This window comes from Phascolarctos cinereus, unplaced genomic scaffold, assembly GCF_003287225.1.
Source record: "Phascolarctos cinereus isolate Bilbo 61053 unplaced genomic scaffold, phaCin_HiC Scaffold_2;HRSCAF=192, whole genome shotgun sequence".
Lineage (NCBI taxonomy): Eukaryota > Metazoa > Chordata > Mammalia > Diprotodontia > Phascolarctidae > Phascolarctos > Phascolarctos cinereus.
The window spans coordinates 264,896,063-264,904,172 of NW_027555625.1; the positions used below are offsets into that span (position 1 = coordinate 264,896,063).

The 8,110-nt window shown below is 42.7% G+C and overlaps 1 pseudogene; it reads left to right on the forward strand.

Annotated features, from left to right (window-relative positions):
• The first annotated feature begins 1,036 nt into the window (after positions 1-1,036).
• On the forward strand, positions 1,037-2,495 carry LOC110198935 (small ribosomal subunit protein eS12 pseudogene; annotated as a pseudogene).
• The last annotated feature ends 5,615 nt before the right edge of the window (positions 2,496-8,110 follow it).

Sequence of the window (8,110 nt, forward strand, 5' to 3'; positions counted from 1 at the left end):
ATGTTCTGGGGAAATCAGTTTAGTCTTTTCCACTCTCCAGGATGGAACTAGAAAATGATCCCTAGCCATACTATGGCTACCCACGTCTACCATAAACCAGAATGATAAAAGGATCACCTCTTCCTCCCCACCCCCCCCACCTCCCGAATCTCACCACTGGATTAATTCCCTCTCTTACAGTATCCACAGAAGCGATTAAACTGTTCCATTGGGACGAGCCTGATTTAGGCTAACGTCTGGCTACCACAGTTGATGTGTTATGGTCTCTTTTTAATCAGACAGATGAAAGGCGGAATGGTTGAGTGTTTATAGCAGGCCAGACTCCGAGTCAGGAGCTTGGTGTCCTATTCCTGGCTCAGCCACTTGTCTTGTCAAGTGATCAGTGGTAAAGTACTTAGGCTCTGCATGCCTGTTTCTTAATATATTAACTGGAGATGTGAAAAGCCAATCTCCTTCCTCCCTCTGGCACATAGTCATTCATAGCTTTGGCATGAATTTTGAAATTACTAGCACTATTTAACTCCCTCAAGAATAAGATAATGGAAAATGAGATTTTAATACACCCATTGAGATTTCTTCAGGTTTAACTTGATTGGGATATGTTCAAAGGCAGGGACCACGTGTACTTTGAAGAAGAAAAAAAATGATCAGTCTCAATAAACAGTGACTGACAGCTACCATGTGCTTTCCTTGTGTGGTATATAGAGAGTTCTAAGACCTGATCTCTACTTTCAAGGAGTTATGTGATCTATTTGGGGAAGACAAGAATATATAACAGTATCTCACTTACTGAACAAATTCAACTATTTGTGATATATTGGTATGGATGCAACAGAAAGGTCTGTGAGCAGGTAAAACACTTCCCAACATTTGTGCACAAAAGCTCATATAGAAGAACCCTGCAAGCTCTTAGTGCCTGTTTACTCTTATTTCAGATACAATTCTGAAACAAGCTTAAACATCTGATTTCCCAGCTCACTTGAAACTCAACTGATTTAACAAATTTTTGGACCTTATCTCTGTACACAGTGTAAAATGTTGGTCTGTACCTAGTTTCTGCCATAGTGTTTCCTAGTTTCCCTGGCAGTTTTTGTTCAATAGTGAGTTCTTATTCCAGAAGCTGGAGTCTTTGGGTTTACCAAATAGTAGATTACTATAGTCATTGACTGCTGTGTCTTGTGTACCTAACCTATTCCACTGATTCACCCTTCTAATTCTCAGCCAGTACCTAATAGTTTTAGTGATTGCTGCTTTAATAATACAGTTTTAGATCTGGTACAGTTAGACCACCTTCCCTTACATTGCTTTTTATTAATTCCCTTGGTATTTTTGTAGAGACAACATTTTCTACCATTTTGGCAGTTAAAGGGGGGAGAAATACGGGCTTATAGCTTGAGGACATAGCTGGTCCAGGGGACACCAGAGCAGGGAAGGAATCATTAGATAAGAAGAATAAAGATTAGAGCTCTTTCCCTGTTGCTGCTGAGTCGAGCGGGAGGCGGAGGCTCCCGGGTGTTTTCAAAATTTATCTTCACACCGCTGCCATGGCTGAGGAAGGCACTGCTGCCGGAGGTGTAATGGACGTTAACACCGCTCTACAAGAAGTGTTGAAGACCGCACTCATCCACGATGGCCTAGCTAGGGGAATTCGTGAAGCTGCCAAAGCCTCGGACAAATGCCGAACCCATCTTTGTGTTCTTGCTTCCAACTGTCATGAACCTATGTATGTAAAGTTGGTTGAGGCCCTGTGTGCTGAGCACCAAATCAACTTGATTAAGGTTGATGACAACAAGAAGCTGGGTGAATGGGTAGGCCTCTGTAAAATTGACAGAGAGGGAAAGCCCCATAAAGGTTGGCTGCAGTTGCATTGTTGTTAAGGACTGTGGCAAAGAATCTCAGGCCAAAGATGTCATCGAAGAATATTTTAAATGCAAGAAATGAGTAAAATAAAAGTCTTGGTCTGAAAAAAAAAGAATAAAGATTAGAAAGAATGATTAACAGGACAAACTCCTCCAGGAAGCTGAAGGGAGTGGGGGTCCAAGGGCACAAGAAGAGAGAAGTTAGCTTTGGCAAGGAGAATAGCCACTTCATATTCAGACTGGAACAAGAGGAAAGCATTGGGGAAGATGAAGTGGGGTTTTGAGGCGTGGTGTGGAGAGAATGAAGGAGTTCACTATGATTTTCTCAGTAGAGAAGGAAGCAAAGTCATTGGCTGAGGAAGAGGAGGTGGGGATGGTGGTGGGGCCTTGTGGAAAGACAAGTTCTGGAACATTCCCCATATGGAATGGGACTGGCAGAAAGGCAGTTGGACATGAGTGAAAACTGCCAAGCAGCAGTGAGGGCCCAGTTAAGATTAGAGAACCTGAATTGGTTGCAGATTTAGTCAGTTCAGTTTCGTGACTTTCTCCAGTATTAAGTTGCTCAGGAATATGAGTGAGAAGGCAACATGGTGGGAGTGACCCAGGACTGAAGATTAGCAGGCTGTAAAATAGCCAAAGGACAAAAGGATGAGATTCAATTGGGGGGGAGGGGGTGGTGGTAGTGGTGGGGGTGGTGGAGATAATATATCTTGTTAAACGGGTTAGCCATAAAGTTAAGATTTAGGATGGCAAGAAAAAGAGATAAGAAAAAGGATGACATTAGAAAAGCAGGGAGGGACAGGGGAGGCCAGAGGTTGAAATGAGTACACAAGGCAGGTTTAGGAGGAGTGAGGCAGTAGGATAGGCTGGAAAGTGAGGAAACATGAACAGAGAACTAAAGTGCATCGATCAAGCCGATGGGAGTGGATACAACAGGACTAAAGAGGCTGATGAACCAGGAGGCTAGAGTGTTTCAAGAGACATCAGTGATGTTACCAAGGATGGAGGGTGAGGGTGGCTTGGCAGAGAGAGAAAAACTATGAACCAGGTACTGACCTCATCAAAAAAGGAAGGAAGAATAATCCAGGGGTCAGTAGAAGACAGCAATAAGGATCCAGACAGGGTGATGTAGAAGGATGTAGTGAATTCAAAGGGCTTGGTCACTGAGTGATGGTGGCAAAGGGAAGCTTTGAAAGTATCAGTGGGCAGCAAGGGGCACACAGACTTCTCTTGTTCTTGTGCATAAGGAAGTTTGAGAGGCATAGTCAACATTGGCAAAGGTGGCAAAGCAGAAGATAATAAGCAGCATTTATATTGTGCTTTAAGATTTGCACCGTGATATATGTGTGTGTGTGTTATCTCATTTGATCCTCACAATCCTGTGAAGTCGATGCTATTATCATTATCACCATGTTACAAACCAGGAAACTGAAGTAATCAGAGTTTAAATGACTTGCCTTGGGCCCAACAGCTAACAGCTGTGAACTGAACCTCAGGTCTTCCTGATTCCAAGTTCAGTCCTCCTAGCTGCTGTACTACCTAAGATAGCTAAGTTTCTACAAATACCAGAAGAGAGAAAGAGAAAGAGACCTAGGAGAAAGGGAAATTTTAATGTGGGTGGGGGGAATGTGGTATTCCAAAGGGTAGACAAAGATAGGGCCTGGGGAGGAAGAGAGCTGAATTCCATAGGGATATAGAGTAGCCACAAAGTAGGTCTTTGGTTGTGGCAGATAAAATCTGGAAGGACAAGAACTAAGTAGCAAGAGGTATGGATTGGCTGACTTCGGATGGCTAACCAAGGATGGAAAAGTCTGAAGGCTTAATCAGCTTCCAGGATGTAATCAGAATCCTAATATGAGGAACCTCCTGCCCCTAGTGAATCCCAGATGACGCCCTTCGGCTGATCAATGTAGGGGGTGCTGGTGGTGCTGGGGCAAATGGCAGCCTCAGCAGGTACCAGTTACCTATCCATCCCTTTCCCCGTCAAAATGGCCTTCTTACTCTTCCTTGAACGTTGACTCCTTGGGCTTCCTTGGATACCAATTCAGGATACCAGGGCAAGAAGACTAAATACCTAGCAAATTTTTGCACAATATAATTACACTGAAAAGTCTGCCATAACAGACACATTTCCAAGCTCAGATTAGTGTTTCCTTCAAGGTCCACATCCTAGACCTTCGAGAGTACTGCCTACATCCATTGCTCATTTCTTTTGAGTGGAAGCAACAACTTAGAGGGAAGGTAAATGGACATGAAAATACTCTGATGAGAAGGAACAGAAAAAATTACTTAAAAAGCCACCACAGTCACGGGGCCATTTTGTTCAGTGGCAAAGTGTATACTTCAGTAGGCCCTAATTGGTGGCAGCACTTTGGGGATGGCCTTTTGCCTTTCTTGGTATCCCCAGCCCTTCGCACAGCACCCGGCACATGGGAGGTGTTTAATCAATGCTTGCTGACTGAATCTGACCACTGCGTGATAGCACATAATGATGATCCTGAGTCATTAAGAAAAGCTTATATTACATCCAGGATCCTCTTTTTAAGAAAGCAGAGAAATGAAGGCAGGGAAGTAGATGATAGATTTTAGAAAGATCTCCACCAGAATTATTATTTGACATAATAAAAAAAACCATTTTTGTGTAAAAACTTATTTTAATGATGTGGGAAATTCACTTATTTATATGGAATATCATATTCCCCAATGATGCTACATCAAGGAGGCATTATTTAACCTAAAGAGGGAGCACGTAATAAGTGTTAATTAAGCAAGTTCATACAGTAAATGCTATAGGATTGAACCTTCCCATCGTCTAGAATAATGCTAGGTACACAATATGTGCTTAATAAAAGTTGGCAAGAAAAAGGCACAGTGGATAGAGTACTGGGCTTGGAATCAGGAAGATTCATCTTCCTGAGTTCAAATCTGGCCTCAGATACTGACCTGCTGGGACAAGTCACTTAACCCTGTTTGCCTCAGTTTCCTCATCTGTAAAATGGGCTGGAGAAAGAAATAGCAAACCACTCCAGTATCTTTGCCAAGAAAACCCCAAACGGAGTCATGCAAAGTTGGACACGGCCAAAATGACCGAACAACAGTAACAACAAAGAAAAAGAAGCTTGTAGGAAGGGAAGAACTTAAAATGTTCTAAGTTTAACTTCAAGGTCTTTATAGGCTAAGTCAGTCATTCTAGTGCTGAGGATTTTGTTTTTAATGACAACAGTACCATCCAGACCACAAAAGCCACACTCTACCATTGCATGAATGTGAAGTACTCCCTTAGTGTACAAGCCATGTTACACTGGGTTAGTTTTTTTTTTTTTTTGGTAAATTTTGTTTTGTAATAGGCTAAATAGCTTGAGGAATTCAGGCTGGTATCCTGTAGTAAAGTGCCACCCTCTCGGACACAACAATACAGAGGCAATGCCCAGTTTACAGACATCTGACCCTTATGGCAAGCACCATGTGGTTGCGGGAACTCCTACTGAGCTAGGAATCAAGACAATTGGATTCCAATCCCGGCTCAGGCAATGACTAGCTATGTGACCTTGGTTCAGTCCTTCACTTTTCTCAGGGACCTTCAAGGTCCCTTTAAGCTGTAAAATGCTATGATACCAAGAGTGGGCTTAGAAGGTTCAAAGAATGAGCCCTTTCCTAATTTGTTTGTATGAAGTCAAATCCAGAATAGAATCAAATGAAATTGTCTGAATGAAATTAGTCTACCTAACTTCAGTTTGGATGGTGGGATAAAGTTTAAAAAACATTATTTCATAAATATCATTTTTTTAACCTAATAAATTTTTAAAAATTAAAATATGCTTATCTCACTGTTTTTCTCTTTTTTTTTTTAACTCAAGAATTTGGTTTTGTTATCAACTGTATTGTATTTTAAGCCTTGACTTCGGATTGCAAATAAACTGTCCAGATAGCAGTTGGATCAGCCTGTTCCCCAATGGTCCCTGGCTGAAGGCCTCATGGTAGGTCAGTGAAGGAGGCATCCTCTCTAGATTTTCGATGTAATCATACATTTATCCCCCAGGTCTGGATGTTACCAATAAAACAGGAGCCCTCTTCAAGACATCGTGGGCACCTCTGATAAGTAAGGCTTTCTGCTGAGCTTGGCTGTGGGGGAAAGGATTTACTAATTGGTAGTTAAGTGAGCATCATGCAACCAGGTCTGCCTTCCTCACCTCCTGTCACCATCTCCATGCAGTAGACTGAGCATTTAACATGCCAATTGGGTGAGTATATGGCAAAGAAGAAAAAAAAGACATTCCACAAATAGGCCCATTTCTTTCTATAAAGCTGAAAAGAAGAGTAGGAGGCATTACTGCTGTTCTTTGTTGGGAGATAGCATCGAGGTAGCCACTCCAGTGTCACTGTCACTTTCAAGACAAAATGTCATAGGGAGGAGGAGAGAAAGTCAGATTCTAATTTCAGTACGAAACCCTTATGGAGGGAGCTACAGAGTATAGGAGCATAGACCTAAAACGGGAAGGAATTTCAGAGGTCATGCAGTCCAACCCTTTCAAATTACAGGTAAGGAAACTGAGGCCCAGGGAGGTTAAGAGACAACACAGGTAGTTACATCACAGGTGGGATTTGAACCTGGAGCCTCTAACTCTGCAGCTAGTGCTCTTTGCAGTGTACCATGCACTCTGTATCAAGGGAGAGAACTGTCCCTTGGTCTTCAGAATAGATAGGCAGGTGCTTTAGTACCTCATTCTATTGGTACTCGTTTTTGGCTCTAGCTGTGTGATGTTGGGAAAGTCACTTCACTTTTCACAGATAAGAGTTTCCTTATCTCTACAAGGGAGGGATTGGATTAATGATCCTCAAGTTCTCCTCAAAGTTGTGGTGCCTCTGTGACCTAGAGCTCAGGTGTAGAGGGAAGCAGAGGTAGAATGAGCTGTCCAAGGTTTTGTCTTTTCTCCAATCCTTATCCCAACCTTCTGGTTCCTCTTAAAGCTGGTTACATGCATCAACAGGAAATAAACAGGAGTCACCTTTTTGATTCATGGACCCAGCACTTAACACAGTGCCTGGCAAGTAGTCAGTACTTCATAAACGCTCATTTATTCATCCATCTTTTGGAAGGACTAACAAACTTACAAATGGATCATCATAACACAACAGGGCCTGAAGTCAGATTGCCTGTGGACAGGCAGCTGATCTACATGTGCTCAGGAAGTCTGTCTGCTCTTGGTAGGCATTCGGCAGTCAATCAAAATAGATACATCCATTAAACAGGTGCCCAGCCAAAGGAATCATAGATGAGAGGCCTGTTATCATGAGCTTATCTGATGAGATAAGTTTTATCTCATCCCTTTCGCAACTTTCAGGCAAACTCGACTGGATGCTGGGTAGCCATAAATGACACCACCTTGTCCTCTTCCTCCCACCCACTCTGGGCTTCCCAATTTGGCCAAGAGAATGAACACTTGCTTTCAAACGCAGAATGAGTTAAACAGAAAGAAAAATCAGTTACTCTGAAGCTTGTGGCGTTCTCTGCAATGGAGGTGGATAGATCTGTGTGTAGTTGAGAAATGGAAAAAAAACCCCAAACAACTACTGGTTAGAGTCAGAAGATGAGTTCTAGTCCAGGCTGTGTCACAGATGAGCTGTGTGATTGGGCAAGCCATTTTACACACTCTGGGCTCACCTTCTCTTCTGTTTAAGAAAGGAAGTGAACCAAGAGCCAAGCAACTAAGGTCTCTTTCCAGATCTTGGCTTTTGTGCTTCTTTGATCTTCCTGCAGACTGTCGGCTCTCCACTTCTTTTGTGCCTCGGACCCTTCACAGTCTGGTGAAGCCTATGGAGGCCTTTCAGAATCATGCTTTCAAATGCATTAATAAAAAATACAGAGAATTACAAAGGAAACAAAACATTAGCAAAATGAAAGCTGTAGGTTGTTTTTCCCCCTGCATTCAAGTTCATAGAGCCCAGGCCAAGAACTCCTACTACTAATCCTTTGGTCTCTCTCTGCAACAGCCACAAAAGGTGTTTCTAATTCTGGGAAAACACTGTATCATTTTATCAATGCAGAATCACACCCTTACACCTCCACCCTACGAGAGAGAGAGAGAGAGAGAGAGAGAGAGAGAGAGAGAGAGAGAGAGAGAGAGAGAGAGAGAGCGCTCAGAGATCTTGCAGTCCTGACACTGGGATCATAGTGTCTACATCAGAGGGATAGCATATTAATAATTTTTGATGATGACCATCAGTCCCTACTAGACAGCTGGATGGCATAG